Consider the following 13,510-nt stretch of genomic DNA (forward strand, 5'->3'; position numbering starts at 1 on the left):
GGGCTGAATTTGAACCTGAAATGGACCAAAAGACGCAGAGGATTCCTGTGCAATTCACACTGAATCCACTGCGGAGATGTGTTAACCGACTCTATAGAGAGCCGGTCACAATCTCCTGCTATGCGAATTAGATGCAGGGAAATTCGCATGAGTGTGAATCCAGCCTGATTCCTGTCTGACAGTCTTCTGGGTTGAAGTTTCTTAAGCTTCAAAGGCAGTACATAGCGATGACACATGCAGAGGCCATGTTCTCTTTGAGGAGGAGTATCAAAAATGATTCCTATGCCGCGTACACACGATCATTTTTCGGCATGAAAAAAACGTTGTTTTAAAAAAATGTCATTTAAAATGATTGTGTGTGGGCTTCACATCATTTTTCGGCTACCGAAAAACGACCAAATTTTTTTTCGAGCATGCTGCATTTTTTTTTTTTTAACAACAAGGTTGGTCTTTATTAATTCAAAATAAAAAGAGATATACAAGGTAACAGAGTACAGTGCAAAAATTACAAGACAGGTATAGTACATTAAGAAAAAAAAAGGAAAAGAACAGCGCAAACCATATCAAATCACGCATAAGGTCCCTCATGAGACCGGAGGGAAGCAACATATCATCATTGCTTACTGCAAACGTAGAGGGGGCAGGGGGAAGGGGAAAGGGGGAGGGGAAAGAGAGGTAGAGGAGGAAGGAAAGGGGGACGAGAAGGAGCAGGGGGATCAGTCCATGGTCCCCACACACGTTTCCATGGTCCCCACACACGTTTAAACTTCAAAGGACAACCCCTGCTTAAATACGTCATCTTATATAGAGGGAGGGCAACGTTAATCACATCCATCCACATATGCTGCATTTTTTAACGACGTTTTAAACAATGTTGTTTTTCGGGTTGTAAAACATTATCGTGTGTGGGCTAAAACGACGTTAAAAACCTGCGCATGCTCAGAAGCTATGAGATGTTATGAGATGGGAGCGCTTGTTCTGGTAAAACTACCATTCATAATGGAGTAAGCACATTCATCACACTGTAACAGACAGAAAAGCGCAAATTTACTAACACGGAATCAGCTAAAGCAGCCCAAAGGGTGGCGTCATCTGTATTGAACTTCCCCTTTATAGTGCTGTCGTAAGTGTTGTACATCACTACGCTTTGCTAGAGCATTTTTAAAACGATGGTGTGTGGGCAACGTCGTTTTAATGATACAGTTGGAAAAACGTATTTTATTCTAAATGACGAAAAACTTTGTTTTTTCATGCCGAAAAATTATCGTGTGTACGCGGCATCACTGTCACGTTTGGCAGGCAGTACCTTCACAAGCCAATTTAACCACTTAAGCCCCGGACCAATATGCAGCCTAAAGACCCAAGGTGTTTTTACAGTTCGGGACTGCGTCGCTTTAACAGACAATTGCGCGGTCGTGCGACGTGGCTCCCAAACAAAATTGGCGTCCTTTTTTCCCCACAAATAGAGCTTTCTTTTGGTGGTATTTGATCACATCTGCGGTTTTTAGTTTTTGCGCTATAAACAAAAATAGACCGACAATTTTGAAAAAAAAGCAATATTTTTTACTTTTTGCTGTAATAAATATCCCCCAAAAACATATATAAAAACATTTTTTTTCCTCAGTTTAGGCCGATACGTATTCTTCTACCTATTTTTTGTAAAAAAAATCGCAATAAGCGTTTATCGATTGGTTTGCGCAAAATGTATAGTGTTTACAAAATAGGGGATAGTTTTATTGCATTTTTATTATTTTTTTTTTTTTTTATACTAATGGCGGCGATCAGCAATTTTTTTCGTGACTGCGACATTATGGCGGACACTTCGGACAATTTTGACACATTTTTGGGACCATTGTCATTTTCACAGCAAAAAATGCATTTAAATTGCATTCTTTATTGTGAAAATGATAGTTGCAGTTTGGGAGTTAACCACAGGTGGCGCTGTAGGAGTTAGGGTGCACCTAGTATGTGTTTACAACTGTTTGGGGGTGTGGCTGTAGGAATGACGTCATCGATCGTGTCTTCCCTATAAAGGGAATGACGCGATCGATGCGCCGCCATAGTGAAGGACGGGGAAGCCGTGTTTACACACGGCTCACCCCGTTCTTCAGCTCCGGGGAGCGATCGCGACGGAGCGGCTATAAACAAATAGCCGCGCCGTGGTCCCGGATCGCTCCCCGAGCGGACCCGACCTCCGCATGTAGCGGGGGGGGGTCCCGATCGGACCCCCCACCCGCTAATAGGCGAGGACGTACGTGTACGCCCATGTGCCTGTACGTGCCATATTGTGGACGTACATGTACATGCGGGGGTCGGGAACTGGTTAACTGAATGGGACACCGCTCAAATTGTATTGTATTGTATTTACCACTTTTACCATGACCACTTTTCGCTGTGGCACACATAGCATAGCCTCTAGCAATGAATCAGGGAGCCACAGTGTGTGCTGTAACCTCTAGCAACCAGTCAGTGAGCAGTAACCTTTGGAAACCAATTGTGGTAGCTACCTAATTTGCTGCAGTAAACTGATTTTAAGTCTAGCTGCTATCTATTGTATGTCTCAGAACACCGGGGTGATCTTTATCACAGGCCAAAAGGGGTTGTTTTTTATGATTTGGGGGTGGAGAGCGGAATTGCATGAAGGGGGTCCAAGAAAATGTTTGCCCAGGGTCCAGTTAATATTAAAGACGGCCCTGCCTTGCTGCAAGCATCATTAGAGTGTCATTAAACAAGCCAGAGCATCCCCCTCGCTCCTCTTGATTCCCTGCTGCTAGGTTGCCTTGCAATGTGATTGGCCGGGACCCGAGCGGGGGGGTGGTCAGCTCGTCGACGTTGAACATTGACCCAGCCCTAGCAGGTGCAGCAGGAAGCTAGATACTAGAAAGCAGCATAAACGGGAAGTAAAAAAAAAAAAATATGTGTGCTGCTGTGCCGCCTGTAGATTTGGACTTTATAAACAACAAAAAAACGACAATTTAAAAATATATATATATATATATATTTTTTAACTTTTTGCTATAATAAATATCCCAAAAATGTATAAAAAAATGAATTTCTTCATCAGTTTAGGCCAATATGTATTCTTCGACATATTTTTGGTACCAAAAAAAACACAATTAGCGTACGTTGATTAGTTTGCGCAAAAAAATACTCCTATATACATGTATAGAGCAATGACAGGCCCTCTTTATACTCCTATATACATGTATAGAGCCATGGCAGGTCCTCCTTATACTCCTTTATACATGTATAGAGCCATGATGGGTCCCCTTTAGTTATCATGATATAAAATAATGAATGTGGGGGCCTTTTGGTGGGCGTGATTTTTTTTTGGGGGGGCAGCATTTCATTCTTGGTCCCAGGCAGCACAATGTCTTGGGCCGGCACTGGACATAACAACCCCTTACTGCCTGCCAACATGCCCTAGAAAAGGTGATCGACCACAGATCCATTTGCAGACGGTGAAACCAGCATAAACAAGCACTTAGAATGCAATTGCACAGAAATGGCCAGGGATTCCCTTCATCTGCACCAGACCCTTATCCTAGATGAGGGTCTGGTATGGATGTTAAAGGGGGCCCCATGAAAAAAGAAATGATGTGGGGTCTTCCCTGTTTTCCATAATATACACTTTGGGCCAGGTATGGATTTTAACAGGGAACCCCACACAAAAAAGAGACATGGAGTTTCCCCTTAAAATACACACCATTATCTTTGATGAGGATCTGGTATTGATATTAGGGGGCAATCGCATTAATAAAAAAGGTGCCCCACTTAAAATCCTTACCAGACCCTTACTTGAGCAAGCAGCCTAGTTGGCCAGGAAAGGAGGAGGTGAATGAGTAAGCAGTTCATGGTACCCCTATTCAGTCACACACTTTAATAAAGGCTTTATTTAACAGCTTGGCAATCAGCTCACGCCGATATACGTCGGCAGAATGGCTCCGCTGGGCAAAACAATGTATGTGTGTGTTCTTCCCTTTGAGAGCCACTCTTTTTTGTTTATTGCACAAAAAATAAAAACTTTAGAGGTGATCAAATACCACCAAAAGTAAGCTCTTTTAGTGGGGAAAAAAACCCAAAATAAATTTAGTTTGGGTACAGCATTGCATGGTCGCGCAATTGTCAGTTAAAGCTACACAGTGCCAAATTGTAAAAAAGTGCTCTGGTTAGGAAAGGGGTAAAATCTTCCGTGGCTGAAGTGGTTAAAAAAATTAAAAGCTGAGAGAATGTCCAACAACCTATAAAACTCATCAATCATGTTGTCTAGTGATGCAGATCCTCATCAATCACAATGGGCAATGATGTCACTTAAGACAACCTGTCCCCTTCGTAGTGATCAATTCTCAGAATCAGATGTGTTGGTGTTTTTTTTTTTTCTTTTGTCTGGTCAGTGGGTGCCAATCATCATTGTCAAAATCCCACCACCACTGTCAAAATACACTGATCAGAGGCTGCAGCTGATTAGCAGCAGCTGTTGATCAATGGAACATTTTCCAACATATCTATTATTTAATTTACTTTTGTCAAGCTGGAGAGCCCACAAACTAATCAAAACTCAGGCAGTCCCTGCTGGACCGGGTGAATTATGATCAGCGTATGGCCAGCTTAATCAACCAACACAATAGGGATAATTCAATCAAGCATTTGCAACACTTGTGTGGTATTATTAGTGTATTGGAAAGCCCTGCATCAAGTTCATGAAAACTGTGAAAAAAACACCTCAAAAACCAATGTGTCACAGCACCGTGCAATGCAGTATGTTACTGTAAAACACATGTGCATTGCTAGGCTTATATTGGGTGCTATTCAAATGAATGGTGCTGCAATGCATTTAGCAGTAATTGGAGCAATGCTTCAATGCAAAGATATAAAACAGACCTTAAGGTTCTTTGATTATTTTTTTTCTTTAATGTGATAATAAGAGTTTATATGAAAATAAAAAATACTTTCTGCAGAAGAGCAGACTTTTATTCAAGATTCTGTTTTCACTGGAGGGCCACATACTGTTTACATCAAGGACCCGACTGGTTATGTTTATTAAAATATTACAATCTAAAAAAGTATGTGTTGCTTATTAAAAAATAACATTAACTTTAAAGGGTCACTAAAGCGGGACTTTCGAAGGGTTTAGGTAAGTATAACGGGGGCTCGGGGGGGCTGCAGCAGCAGATGTTTTTTCACCTTAACTACTTGCCGACCAGCTGCCGTCATTCTACGGCGACAGATCGGCTCCCCTTGGGCGAGAGCCCGTACAATAACGTCCGCTCTCCGTCCGTGCGGGTGCCCGGTGGGCGCGATCACCGCCGGGCACCCGCGATTGCTCGTTACAGAGCGGGGAACGGGAGCAGTGTGTGTAAACACACAGCTCCCGGTCCTGTCAGGGGGAGAAATGCCTGACCGTCTGTTCATACAATGTATGAACAGCGATCTGTCAGTTCCCCTAGTGAGGCCACCCCCCCTACAGTTAGAACACACCCAGGTAACATACTTAACCCCTTCCCAGACCCCTAGTGTTAACCCCTTCCCTGCCAGTTGCATTTTTATAGTAATCCAATGCATTTTTATAGCACTGATCGCTATAAAAATGCCAATGGTCCCAAAAATGTGTCAAAAGTGTCCGAAGTGTCCACCATAATGTCGCAGTACAGGAAAAAAAACACTGATCACCGCCATTACTAGTAAAAAAAAATATTAATAAAAATGCCATAAAACTACTCCCTATTTTGTAAATGCTATAACTTTTGCGCAAACCAATCAAAAACCAATCAATAAAAGTTTATTGTGGTTTTTTATTACGAAAAATATGTAGAAGAATACGTATCGGCCTAAACTGAGGGAAAAAATTATTTTTTATATTTTTGGGGGGATATTTATTATGGTAAAAAGTAAAAAATATATATTTTTTTCAAAATTGTCGCTCTATTTTTGTTTATAGCACAAAAACTAAAAACCGCAAAGGTGATCAAATACCACAAAAATAAAGCTCTATTTGTGGGGAAAAAAGGACGCCAATTTTGTTTTGGAGCCGCATCGCACGAATTCTCAGTTAAAGCGACGCAGTGACGAATCGCAAAAAGTGCTCTGGTCTTTGGGCAGCAATATGGTCCGGGGGTTAAGTGGTTAATGCATAGATTGCATTAAGGTGAAAAAACATTTTTCTTTACAACTCCTTTAATGGCATCCCAGTCTTAGTCCGTAAGGGTTCAATATTGAGTTGGCCCACCCCTTTCAGTTAAAACAGCTTCAACTATTCTGGGAAGGCTGACTACAAGGTTTAGGAGTGTGTCTATGGGAATATTTGGCCATTCTTCCAGAAGAGCATTTTTGAGGTCAGACAATGATGTGGACGAGAAGGCCTGGCTCGCAGTCTCTGCTCGATTTCCTCCCAAAGGTCTTCTATCAGGTCGAGAGCAGGACTTTGTGCAGGCCAGTCAAGTTCCTCCACTCCAGACTCACTCATCCATGTCTTTATGGACCTTGCTTTGTGCACTGGTGCACAGTCATTGTCGAACAGGAAGGGGCCATCCCCAAACTGTTCCCACAAAGTTGGGAGCATGAAATTGTCCAAAATTTCTTGATATGCTAACGCCTTAAGAGTTCCCCTTACTGGAACTAAGGGGTCAAACCCAACCCTTGAAAAACAATCCCACACCATAATCCCCTCTCCACCAAATGATTTGGACCAGTGCAAGGTCCATAAAGACATGGATGAGCGAGTTTAGAGTGGATGAACTTGACTGGCCTGCACAGAGTTCTGACCTCAACCCCATAGAACACCTTTGGGATGAATTAGAGTGGAGACTGTGAGACAGGCCTTCTCATCCACATCAGTGCTTGACCTCACAAATGCGCTTCTGGAAGAATGGTCAAACATTCTCATAGACACATTCCTAGATCATATGGGCAGCCGTCCCAGAAGAATTGAAGCTGTAAAAGGGTGGGCCAACTCAATATTGAACCCTACAGGCTAAGACTGGGATGCCATTAAAGTTCATGCGAGTAGTGTAAAAAAAGATGTCCCAATACTTTTGTTTTTTTATACACAGTATATAATTGTAGCTACCCTAAAGATCTAGCCTGCTTGCTAGTTAAAGTATCACACCCCTGTCTGTTACAGTATGGTGCTATCATTGTGAACACATTTGGAGATGTTATACACTGTTCATTGCTGACTTGCTCATTGATACATTGATTTAGTCTAATAATATAGAATTGTACTTTTCTTTTTCCCTTTTCTACTTCGGTATAGTTATTTTACCCAGTCAAGCATTACTAATTTGCCTACTGTGTGTTTTATTCTGTTTAAACGGGCATTTATGCTAACCTGTAATAATAGATTAAGCCTGTTTATCACTAACCGGGCATATGTGTTCATTTATTGGCAATACCTCACAGCCAGGCAAAAGGTATTTTACATTTATGTAGTTACTTGTGTTCACAGTTTTTAATTTCAATCAGGTGTGCCAGAGGGGCCGAGGCTGTTCTTGGGATTAAAGAGCAGAACAGAGAACCAAAAATTACCAAGCGGTTTCTTCTAGGGTGGTGGTATATGTATCTCACAAAGTAAGTACACCCCTCACATTTTTGTAACTATTTTATTATATCTTTTCATGTGATAACACTGAAGAAATTACACTTTGCTACAATGTAAAGTAGTGAGTGTACAGCTTGTATAACAGTGTAAATTTGCTTTCCCCTCAAAATAACTCAACACACAGCTATTAACCACTTAAGCCCCGCACCATTTGGCTGGTTAAAGACCAGGCCACCTTTTGTAATTTGGCACTGCGTCGCTTTAACTGACAATTGCACGGTCGTGCGACATGGTTTCCAAAAAACTGTTACGTCCTTTTTCGGGATTAGGACATTATGGCGGACACATTATGGCGGACACATCGAACACTTTTGACACCATTTTGGGACCATTGTCATTTTTACAGCGATCAGTGCTATAAAAATACACTGATTACTGTAAAAATAACACTGGCAGTGAAAGGGTTAACCGGTAGGGGGCGCTGAAGCGATTAAGTGTGTCCTAGGGAGTGCTTGTAACTGTTAGGGGGCGTGGCTTGCCGTGACACGTAGCTGATTGTTGTTCCCGATGACAGGGAACACGATCAGTGACAGTTTCGAAGAGAAAAAAAGAGTGCAGCACTAGGCCTAGTGGCACAGCTCAGCGCCTTAATGAGAGGTAATTCCCAATATGTTGATTAGTGAATCAATCAGAAAAATTGATAATATGGGACAGCAAAGCTTATCTCAATTTAAACAATTTTAAACAATAAGAACCATAAGTAAGCTACCAAATTCTAAACCAAAGAATATAGTACAGTAGGTAAAAGTGTGAGAGCAGCTATTTAAAACACACTGTCAAAGACGCATGTACCAAAACATTTTTAAAAAATCAGAAAAAGAACAGAAATGTCCAACATGATAAACAGCGCTTGGTGATTGGTTATAAATGTCCAAATTCATATATAGCATTCATCTGATGACGGATTTAAAGATCATAGGAGTGAAGAAAGCCGATAGTATATCCTACACCTTTTCCCAGGAAAAGACAACACACGTGGGGCACACTCCCCTTCGGGGTACTCACTCACCAGAAGGTTAGATATTATATGCAGTGAAAGGTATCTTTCTCACTGGATCCTCCGTTCACAGGCTGGTATCAAATAAGGGAAGCGCTCCACATAAAACACAAAAGGGTATTTTTAAAAGAAAGCAATCCCTTCACAATAAAAGATCCCCGCTCTGAATGCACGTACCGCAAGTAGATGGAAAACAGGCGTGATATGGGTAAGTGGTGGTGTAATCCGATTGGTGTCCAATTCCCCAGAGAGAAGGATTCAAACCAGAACGCTGGACTCCTTACAGGAATAGCCGCCAATGGAGCGCACACTTGGAGCGCACACTTGGAGCGCACACGTCACTTCCGGATCGCCGTTATAGTCCCGCCCTGACCGGTTTCGTTGTCCAATCAACTTCTACAGAGGGCGTGGACTAACGGCATGGATGTCCCTTTTATATATAGCTCATCGTTCACACAGTGCACGTGAGCGGCGCATATTATCAGCGTCAGTGATAGGTATAACAGCACGGATGCCGGAAAGATACTTAAACACTTAATATTACACCAGGGACATCAATTTAGGCTGCACATGTCAATTTACAGAGTAAAATGGTACAAAGTACTATACCACTGTTCCGCAGCTGACATATGGGTTAAAATTAAAAAATTTAGTAAATCAAAGAAATAATATATATAATGTACTGGGGTCATGGATCACCAATAGAAAACACCTCCTATAACCAGGATATAAATACAAAATATAAAATAACTTTTGATAATACATCTAATTTATAGGTATTTGACATGAATAATCTCACACTAAGGAACACATTAAATGCATATAAAAACTCAGCAAGCATAATTCAATAAGCGTTTTTAAAAAAAGGGAGATATCTGCCAAACGAAAATAAGAATATATATAACCTCATAACTACTTGTTCCTTATCGGGGAAGCATAGGTGACAGTTTCACCTAGGCAGAACTGGGAGATGTTGTGTTTACACTAACATCTCCCCGTTCTTCAGCTCTGTGACCCAATTGTGGGACACCAGCGGCGATCGGGTCTGCAGGTCCCGCGAGCACGGTCACGGAGCTCACGGCAGGGTCGCAAGTGCGCCGACGTTTAATGTCTAAACTGCTGGCAACAAAAGTGATTACACCCCTAAGTGAAAATGTCCAAATTGGGCCCAAGTAGCCTTTTCCCCTTCCTTGTGACTTGTTAGTGTTACAAGGTCTCAGGTGTGACTAGGGAGCAGGTGTGTTAAATTTGGTGTTATCACTCTCACTCTCTCATACTGGTCACTGGAAGTTCTACATGGCACCTCATGGCAAAGAACTCTCTGAGGATCTGAACAAAAAACGGAAAATTGTATACTCACCTTTCCGTAATTTTCCTTTCCTGACGCATCTTCATGGCAGCACACACACTGGGTTGTGACTCCGCCTCCACAACCTGACAGGATTGGTTAGCTATAAATTTGAAGGGGAGACGCCCTGCACCATTCTCTGTATATATCATCACTAAACAAAACAGTTGGGTGGGCATCTGTGTGCTGCCATGAAGATGCGTCAGGAAAGGAAAATTACGGAAAGGTGAGTATACAATTTTCCGTTTTCCTGACGCATTCATGGCAGCACACACACTGGGAAATAACTCGCCAGTCGGGAGGGTGCAAGAAAACAGTAATATTTATTCTTTATAGCGCTGAGAAATTGGTTCCAACAACAGATCTGCCGAAGTCGGCAGTATCCAGGTGAGCAGAATTCACTCTGTAGTGAGAAATGAAGGTGTGTCGGGAAGACCAAGTTGTTGCTCTGCATATGGTCTTTGGTGAAATCCGCAATATGCTGCCCATGAAGTGGCCACTGCCTCTATCGAATGAGCCCTAATGCCCTCCGGAGCTGTAAGTTTCTGGATGGAATAGGTCTCCCTGATAGCTTTAACTAAGCCAGAGGAAATGGTATGGGAGGTAGCTGCCTGACCTAGTCTGTTCCCGTGTGGGATAATCAGGAGAGAATCCTTCCTCCTCAGGTGAGATGTAGCTGTGAGGTAGCTGGAGATGGTAGACTTGACATTCAAGGCATGGGTCTCACCCCTCCCATTAGAAAAAGATGGAAGAACGATGTCCTGGATATGATGAAAGGAGGAAGCTACCTCTGGACTAAATTGGTCTGAAGGCTTCAGTACCACTTTGCCAGGAAGAACATTAAATAGGGATCCGTAGCCGAAGGGTTTGATTCTCCGACACCCCTTTAGCTGAGGTAAGGAAAGCCATCTTCAGAGTCGGGTTCCACAGTGAGATTAAGTTGAACGGAAAAGGGTGGATTGGACAGGGCCTCGAGTACCTCTGGTAGGTCCCATGTTGGAAAGACTGTCCTCTCAGGTGCCTGATCTTTACGTAGGCTCTGAGGAATTGAGTGACCAGAGGATGAAGAACCCAACTAGCACCCGTTTTGGCTGAACGGGCAGATAATTGCACCCTCAGGGTACCCGAGCTCAGCCCTTGTTAAGTCCTGACTGGAGAAATTCAAGAATCTGAGATGGTTCTGTGAGATAGGATTCCAATCTCTTCCTGCGACATCGACACGAACCTCTCCCCGATCCTAGTGTAGGTGACATTAGTGGAGTTCTCTTGAGCTTGCATTAGGGCCGATCTTATTCCCCGAGAGCATCCTTGCCCCCTTAACCTATCCTCCTCAACTTCCAGGCTGTCAGATGCAGCTTCTCTGGACTAGATGGAGGAATTGCCCTTGATATAGGAGATCCCTGGTTACTGGAAGATGAATTGGCGGCTGCGTACTGAGTTGTAGCAGGGTCGTAACCCATGGCCTCCTTGGCCGGAACGGAATTACTGCAAAACCATTGCTGAGGACCTCCGAAGTCGGGACAGGGGTCTCGTGATTAGAGGAGCTGGAGGGAAAATGTACCCCAGCTCGAAGTTCCATGGGTGGACTAGGCATTCTGCTCCTTCCACTAGTGGAAAGTGGGCTCTGGACAGGAACCCCCGGCACTTGAAGTCTTCTGGCGTGGTCGCTAGGTCGATTTCTGGTACTCCCCAACTTTCATAATGATGGAGAGTACCTGTTGGTTCAGGGACCACTCAATGCTTAAAGTGTCTCTCAGCTTAGGTAGTCGGCCAACAAATTCTGTGCTGCCGAGACATACACTGCCCTCAGATCTAGCAGGTGCACTTGTGCCCACTACAACATGGGGCGAACTTCCTCCAGAAGCGTCCGACTCCTGGTGCCTCCCTGTCTCTACATATATGGCACCGTCACCTTGTTGTCCATCCTGATAAGGGCACTCCTCTCCTCTTAGAAGAGTCGCAAAGGTCCTGAGGACTTGAGAGGCTGCCCTGAGCTCTAAAATATTTGACCCTATGCCCTGGGTTCGAAAGTGCCACTGGCCTTGAGCTACCTGGTCCGGATAATGTGCTCTCCATTCCTGCTGGCTGGCATCCGATGCTGCTGCTTCTGGACTTGGGGGAACTATCCGTCCGAACATTCCGAGGTTGGACAGATGCGTCCGCTGCCACACTGATTGCTTTGAATGTGAATGGTCTGGAGCATTGACGTTTCACTCCACTGCCTTAAAAAGGAGTCTTGTAAGACCCGCATGCCAATGGGACCACTGTACTACGGGTATGGTCACAAACATGGACCCCAAAATACTGAGGAAGGTTCTGGCCTGTAGGCGTCTGGATGATAGCAGATTCTGCATCTTCTGTCCTAAGGGCTTCAACCTCTCTTGAGGGAATTGTACCTGGTTCAGCCTGGTAGTCAATTCTGCTCCTAGAAAACCATGGTTTACGCTGGGCTGGGGACTGCCCCCCTTTTCTTTCCAAGTTGACTAGCCAACCGAAGTCTTGCAGGACCGTGAGCAATATCTTCCGATGATGACTTAGTCAGTGTCCTTTAATTTTCCGCCAGGAGCAGGATGTCATCCAAATAATGATGCACCCGCAACCCCTTCTCCCTGAGAAGTGCAATCAGGGGTAAGAGAACTTTGGGGAATGTTCTGAGTGCCGAGAAGATGCCGAATGGGAGGCACCGAAAATGGAAATGAGACTGATTAATAGAGAACCAAAGGAACTCCTGGAAGGCGGGATGAATCGGGATGTGAAGGCTTTCCACCTTCCATTTTGATCTTCTTGTTGAGCCTACCTAGGTCCAGGACTGGACGCAGGTCCCCTGTTTCCTTTTTTTTGAAATAAGGAGGAATAAAACTCCCTGGTGCGGAGGTACTTCTATTATTGCCCCCTTTGTGACAGTTCTGTTACATATTGTAGAGGTAACCTTCTTTTGTCTGGGGAAGACGGTACTCTGGTAGGCTGGAATGTGTTCTCCGGCAATGTGCCCCTGAACCTCCGTCTGTGACCGGTCTTGGTAGTGGACAGTGTCCATGGGTCTATTATATGACTTGATCATATTTGAACGAATCCCTTGAGCCTGGCGCCCACCTGATTAGGTGGGCGGGCGAACCCTCAAAGGGACTTCTGCTGTTCCCCAGATGTGATGGCCTTGGCTTTCTGTACCCTCGAGAAGGAGGGTCGAGTATTCCTCCGGTCCCTCTAGAGCTTTCTGTCGGGACGGTAGGATCCTACATCCCTGTACTTGTTAGGAAGATTACACCTGTAAACGGGGCCCCTCTGGGGCTTCGGTCTCCTATCGGAGGGAATTAGCCCAAATGTTCCTCCGGTACTTGGAGATGGCTGAGCCCAGCTTTGCGCCAAAAGATCTGAGCCGACATATGGAATTTGCACCAGTTCGATCCTGATGCTGCGTCCCGACTGAGGCTCCTGTCATGAAGTCACCTGCCAACTTTATTTTCTGCAGGGAAAAAATTACTTTCTCCTGGTCGGCCCCTTCTGGAATGGACTTCTCAACGTTAGCCGCCCCTGTAGTGATGGCTTTAGCTACTACAGCCGTGGTGAT

Source organism: Rana temporaria, chromosome 1 (assembly GCF_905171775.1).
Source record: "Rana temporaria chromosome 1, aRanTem1.1, whole genome shotgun sequence".
NCBI lineage: Eukaryota > Metazoa > Chordata > Amphibia > Anura > Ranidae > Rana > Rana temporaria.